Genomic DNA, 7,000 nt, shown 5'->3' with positions numbered 1-7,000 from the left:
TTAATATTATGTTGGTCCACCCTGTGCAGCTATAACAGCTTCAGCTATTCTGGGAAGGTTTTTCACAGGGTTTGGGAGTGTTTCCGGGATTCTTCCAGAAGCGCATTTGTGAGGTTGCACGCTGATGTTGGACACACTCCTAAACCTTGTTGAAAGCCTTCCCAGAGGAGTTGAAGTTGTTACAGCTGCAAAGGGTGGACCAATGTCATATTAAACCCTATAGATTAAGAATGGGATGTCAAGACAGGTGACTCAATACTTTTGGCAATATAGTGTATATAATAGGCCTACAATGGAAACTGTATGTCTAATTCCATGAATTATTTGACATGTGTGACAACAAGGCCTCTGTGTGCTTGGTTTTGCTATTATTTGTTACACCCTTGTCTCAATGGCTCTCTATATTAAAGGTGCTCTAATCCAGTGGTTCTCTAACTTTTCACAATGAGTAGGCCTACCACCTCAGAGAACAATTGACTCCAAGTAGCCTACCACCATTATGACCAGCATTAAAATACAGTAGCTAATTTGGCTAGGCTACCACCATTAGGCTGTACCACCAGTGGTACCCGTACCACAGTTTGAGAACTGCTCTAATCAATGTTCCGGTATCTAAACATGTTTTGACACATACAGCAAACATCACCTCACCATCAGCTAGCACCTTTAAATGGAAGTGGTATGAATGACTGTTTTGTCTTTCTACAGCATCAGCTAGCACCTTTAAATGGAAGTGGTATGAATGACTGTTTTGTCTTTCTACAGCATCAGCTAGCACCTTTAAATGGAAGTGGTATTAATGACTGTCTTGTCTTTCTACAGCTCATTGAGGCAGCTCCTTGCTCCTTGACTTGTATCATTGTTGGGGTAGAGGCAGGAGCGGAGTGCGTGTGCCTCATGCTCCACAATGGGCTGGAGCTACAGGTTCCAGCCCAGCAATGGGAGGGAACCGAAGAGGCATTCCTCAGGAGGCTGCCTATTACAATTGAGCTGAACCTGAAGGGGGACCTGGTGGTCAACCCCCAAAAACTTTTTGAGGTGAGACTACACATTTCATGCACATCATTTTGGCAGAAAGAAATGCAGTGAAAGTATATATTCATTCTTCATTTTTGTCCTTGTCTTTGCTTTATTAATTTTCAACAGGAACTGGCTGTCGACCAAGCGGTCCAGGAGGAGGTCCAGGAGGAGGAGGAGGACCTTGACCTGGACCTGCTTGAGCTTTAGTTTTTTTTTGCTGTGTGTAGTTCACACGCACACACACACACACACACACGCACACTCGCTCACACACAAACACACTCTATTCGAGTATTTGAGTATTTTTGTTGTTAGTTAATATATAAAATAAATAAATGTCATTGTATGCCAAGTGTGGTTTTGCTGCTCATATGTGCTAGGGGGAAGCAAGACAGCCATAATCAACCCCAGAATAAGTCAAATAACCATTCCAGTAACTCCAAAGCTGATCAGTTAAGGTAAATTAAGCTTAAAAATTTTTTTACATAGTTCACCTTAAAGTCTATAATGTTGGTTTGCCTTAATTAAATCACTCATCTGTACATCGGTTGGACTTAATTGAAATGTCTAGAATTAGTCCAGAATTTTTATTTAAGTTCATGAAATTGATTCATGTTGTGATAAACCAATTTGACCAAGTAGGCTCTTTAATTCCAATTAAATTAATTAGACATACATGAAATATTATTATGATTCCAACATGATTGAGTTATACAGTGGCATGTACTCAGAATAGGCATTCAGATGTATAGTATTGCAACATCGATGTTAAAGATAGAGAGACAGTGTTATTTAAGATTTAAAGATTAAATGGCATAGAGAGTCCAGAATGAATTTAATCGAGTCCGTACCTTTCCGGAAATGTTATTAAACTGTTGTTAAAGCGTTGCCAGCTGCAGCAGCGACATTTCCGGAAAGGTACTGACTCGATTAAATTCATTCTGGACTCTCTATCCGACCACATAAAGACGTGAGGATACTTCGGTTTGGCTTTAGGGACCCTCTACTCACTACCACGGAAGTGTAGTGTTGTTTGGAACAGTAGAAGAGGTATAAAAATAGCGTTTTGAGTGGCGAAAGGACATGCCCGGGTCACTTCCAGGCTAACGAGTTTTGGCTAAAAACGGTGAACTCGAACTTTCTCAAAATACATCCGAATGACATGATTTTGGTGTCAACTCAACGTATGTACTCCCAATAGTCCGAAAAATTGATCTAAAGTGCATTTCACTCTGGGTTATCCCTTTAATATTGAAGAAATGTTGACTTACTGTTTAGGTCCTTTTCCACAGGCTCTCGCAAACGTTGACGGCTCCCTGGCAAAAAACAATAAAGCCAAGCTCATGCATGTCTTGCAGGAGGAGATAAGCCCGCCTGCTACTGTGAAAGACAGTCCGGATGGCTCAGTATACATTTGGGATGCTATGGCTCTTGTACAGCAGCTAAAGCCTTTGCCAACATTTGGGCAATATGCTGACCATGTACTGAGGACACTAGTTCTCTCAGCAAAAGAAGTGAAGTCAACAGAGCTCCATTTTGTATGCGACACATACAACAACCAAAGCATCAAAAATGCTGAGCGAAGTAGACGGGCTGAGCACGGTTACCAGAAAATAAAAATCTATGGTGAAGAGCAGAGAACACCAAAACAATGGGAAAAAAATTCCTGCAATGTGGAGAGAACAAAAACAATTTGATTGAGTACTTCTTCCAACACTGGACCACATCTGCAAAAAATATAATTGAAAATGTTACCATCATCACGACACATGGCCACAAGTGTCATGCAATCAAGCTAAATGACACTGTTCTTGATGTAACTGAAATCAAAGACCTTGAGACTACTCAGGAAGAGGCAGATACACGAATTCTGCTGCATGCAACTTATGCATCCAAATCCTGCAGTGACTTGGTGATTAGGAGTCCAGACACTGATGTTTTTGTGCTGGCTCTAGCATTTTGTCCACAGATAGACAGTCACCTATACTTCCACACAGCCAAGGGAAAAGAAACACACGTTACAGATATAAGCCAATTACACAGCCATCTTGGTGAGGACAAATGTCATGCCATTGTAGGTCTGCATGCCTTTTCTGGGTGTGATACAGTGAGTGCTCTACATAAAATTGGCAAAGGAAAAGCCTATAATAAAACATTATGCTCAAAACCTGAGTACCTGCGTCTGTTCCAAGACCTAGGAGCTAGCTTCACCCCATCTTCAGACCTCTGTGAAGCATTGGAGGGCTTCACATGTCACCTGTTTGATCAAGACTGCAAAGAAGTTAACATTGCCAGGGCCAAACTTTTTAAGGCAGGTAAATGTTCAGAGAGGGACTTGCCTCCAAATAAGGACTGCTTGCTGAAACACATCCAAAGGGCAAGTTATCAGACTGCAGTACACCGCCGAAGCCTTGAGTCCAAGCCGGATATTCCACTTCCCGTGAACCATGGGTGGAAGATGACTGGAGATGGCTACGAAGTGGAGTGGATGATGTTGCCACCAGCTCCAGAGGCTGTCCTGGCACTGGTGCACTGTGGATGCCAAAAGACACAGTGTACCAAGGGGAGATGCACATGCAAACAGCATAATCTCCCATGTACAGACCTGTGCCAATGTTCAATGTGCGAAAACAGTTGTAACAATGATTAGTGATTCTCCTGAACAAGTCCAACTCTTGAGCTATTAGCTCTGTTTATTTGGTTAAACATTATGTTAATTAAATGTTTAGATTTTTTTTTGAAAGTGCCATGTCTGTTTTCATGCATGCAACACTGACATAAGACTTAGCCTATACTTAATTTGTAAGACTGTCACTAAGTCATCACATCTTCCAGACATCGCACATGTGCCGATTAAATAGCCATCTTGTCAATACGGCCTGCACTGTAAATGGATCGTTCCATGATAACAGCAACTGCATTTTAACTTAATCACAGATGTTTTGTACACGGAGGAGTTGTTCAAAATAAATGTACCTCAAGACATTTTTAGCTCGGCAAGCTAGCAACCGGCACTAGCCTACTAAGAATGCAAACATTAATAAACTACGCTTGGCGTTACCATAGACCTAAAATAAATTGTCTCGCTGGAACTTCAAAACTTAAAATGGCTGCAGGGCTGTCAGGACCGATGTGTGGTCTTCCAAAAAAGAACGGTTTTCTCATCTTGAAGGTTGAATTTACTCAATGGAAACGGTAGGAAGTAATCTTCTTTTCTCAGATTAATATGGAACCATGTTAAACTATCGTTAGGCTGCAAATGTTGGAAATGTGTGTACGTTTGCAAAGCATCATGGGATTTGAGTTCTCTAACTCGGAATTTAAGATATGTACACAGTCTTGTACCTTTCGCCTTTTTTACATTTTCTGTTCATTTTTTCACTCGAAATTATAAGTTATATGCTTATGAGTCACATCCTAGCTGGTTAGACTAAGGCATGGTCTAAAACTCTTTATATTCGGATTTTTCCAGAAGTCAATGGGAGAAATGAATGAGAAATTTACTCCCGGGCAAGCACCTCTCTCGGAGGAGGGGCGGGACTGTGGAGCTCTATGGCGGCTGTGTGAAAACTTTGTTGTTGTCCAACAGCTGATTCGTATAGCCAAATCTGATAGGCTGGTAATATTCGTATGTCAGATTCGTACTATGCTATTGGTACATTGACATTGGCGACCACGGCGTTCGCCTGTGCCAGTAAGAGTTACAAAAAACTAATATTTTAAGTTTCTACTAAACGACGTCAGTGGCAACAAGTGGCAAATCGCTTAAAATAAATGCATCCTACTGAATAGTAAAAAAAACATTACCTCCCTCTCGTTTTTTCCACAGTTGCACAGATACGAGGCTTTGGCCCACCTGCACGTCTGACTGTTTCGAAACGACAGTGCATGCTCGTATGCGTTCTCCCGATTGATTTTTTAATTACATTGCATGCAAATGCAATGTACTGTTATCACTGTTCTTCTTATTATTATTCTTCCGACCAAAATCAACGATCAAAGGCTCTAGAACCACTGAACCGTTTGACGTCCTTCAAGCACTCCTACAAAGGTCTTGAAATGGAGATTTGTTCTATTATTTTTCACATTTGTGAACTTTATACTTTTTATATTTACGATATATTACGATAATATTAGATATTTACGATAAAAGAGTTCAAAAATCCCATAGAGTTAGTATTAGTTAAAAAGACAACATAGGCTTACTGTATGACACAGTAAAGAATAGATAGGCTACATAATCAGTAACCCAATTACAGTTCCACTGAAATTACTTGGAACCCCACATTTAAAAAGTGATTCATGAAAATGCATTAAAATTGTGGATAGTAGCCTATTTTAAAAAATAGCCGAGGCAAACTCCTCATTTATTAGAATAAAAGACAAATGAAGTTGCCAACTCTAAATGGTTTGCAAGCGCTGACACTTTGTTTAGTAGCCTATGAAGTTCAACTAGCCTACAGTGGTAGGATAGCTTACACACTGTAGGTAGCCTATAGGCTACACTTTAATGCAGGTAAAAAGTAGGATAGACTACATAGGCTTAGACCCCATTGGAATACGGAATACAATCTCGAACAACTTCAACGATGATGCAGCAACAGGTATGATAGGCCTATCTAGCGTCTACTTCGCTCAGCATTTTTGATGCTTTGGTTGTTGTATGTGTCACAGAACTAGTGTCCTCAGTACATGGTCAGCATATTGCCCAAATGTTGGCAAAGGCTTTAGCTGCTGTACAAGAGCCATAGCATCCCAAATGTAGACTGAGCCATCCGGACTGTCTTTCACAGTAGCAGGCGGGCTTATCTCCTCCTGCAAGACATGCATGAGCATGAGCTTGGCTGCGCACCAAACGGTCCATTCGTACCAAAACCTCTTAGTTTGGTTCGTTTTCGTTGGTGTGAAAGCATTAATCGCACTCAGGCGCGCACCAAAACAAGCGGACCGAGACCTTCAAAAAGAGGAGGTCTCGGTCCGCTTGACTCCGCACCAAAAGTCGACCTCTGGTGCAGTCCCTCTGGTGAGAACGCGAACTGGGGTCCAAACCATAGACTGTAGGTCAAAATAGTGAGTCAAAATTGGCGCCGATTTCTACCGGAAGATAAACATAGAGAAAAAATCAATCAGGCTAATTTTGGTTCGTTTTCTGGTGTGAAAGCGGACCTCACTGGAGTTTATATGCTACATAATAACAATTTCACTGCCTGAAGCAGACCAAATAATCAAATTAGTGGTGTGAAAACGCCCTAAAAGCAGATTAATTTATTTGTAAAGTCAACTAAAGCCATGAAGCCATGCAAAAAGAGAAGTGAGTTAACATTTTATCCTTAAGAGTGTATAGGCAGAGGGGCCTCTCAAAGAAGGCAGGGAAAGAAGAAGAGAGAATGATAAAGCCAAATAACAGGCCATGCTCTGCAAATAGGCTAAAATAAACCAATTGATGTACCATGGGTGTGTTGAAATTTTTGCATGCACACGTTTCCCTATGAGAAACATTCATAGTAGGCTACTGGCAAGATTCAAAATGTAAAAATATCGAGATATATATCGTATATCGTGAAATGGACTAAAAGTATCGAGATATTATTTTTTAGCCATATCGCCCAGCCCTAAGCAATACCATATTTAGAAATATAGTACATTTCAGAAATGCAGGTAGCCTATAGATAGGTAGACCTTCTGTAAACTATAATACTTTGTTTTTTCTTAAGTAAAACACAATACTGTGACATCCTGTTAATTGTGTGTAATGTGTTACCAGAGACACTTATACTGTATATGACTTAAAAGGACTTTGGTGTTACCTGTTACCTTGAGTTGAGTTCATGAAATTGTTGTGTCCCTTTAAGGGGAACTGGGGGGGGGGGGTTACGTGTGAGCTTGCGCGTGTTTGTGTGTGTGTGTGTGTGGTGCGGAGAGTGAAGTTGGACATAAGCGTGAGTTGTGGCTGTAACAACAACTCGGTTGCTATTTGTTT

Source organism: Sardina pilchardus, chromosome 9 (assembly GCF_963854185.1).
Source record: "Sardina pilchardus chromosome 9, fSarPil1.1, whole genome shotgun sequence".
In the NCBI taxonomy this organism is placed as follows: Eukaryota; Metazoa; Chordata; class Actinopteri; order Clupeiformes; family Clupeidae; genus Sardina; species Sardina pilchardus.
The sequence above is the reverse complement of the archived record's forward strand: the minus strand, read 5'-3'. Positions refer to the sequence as shown.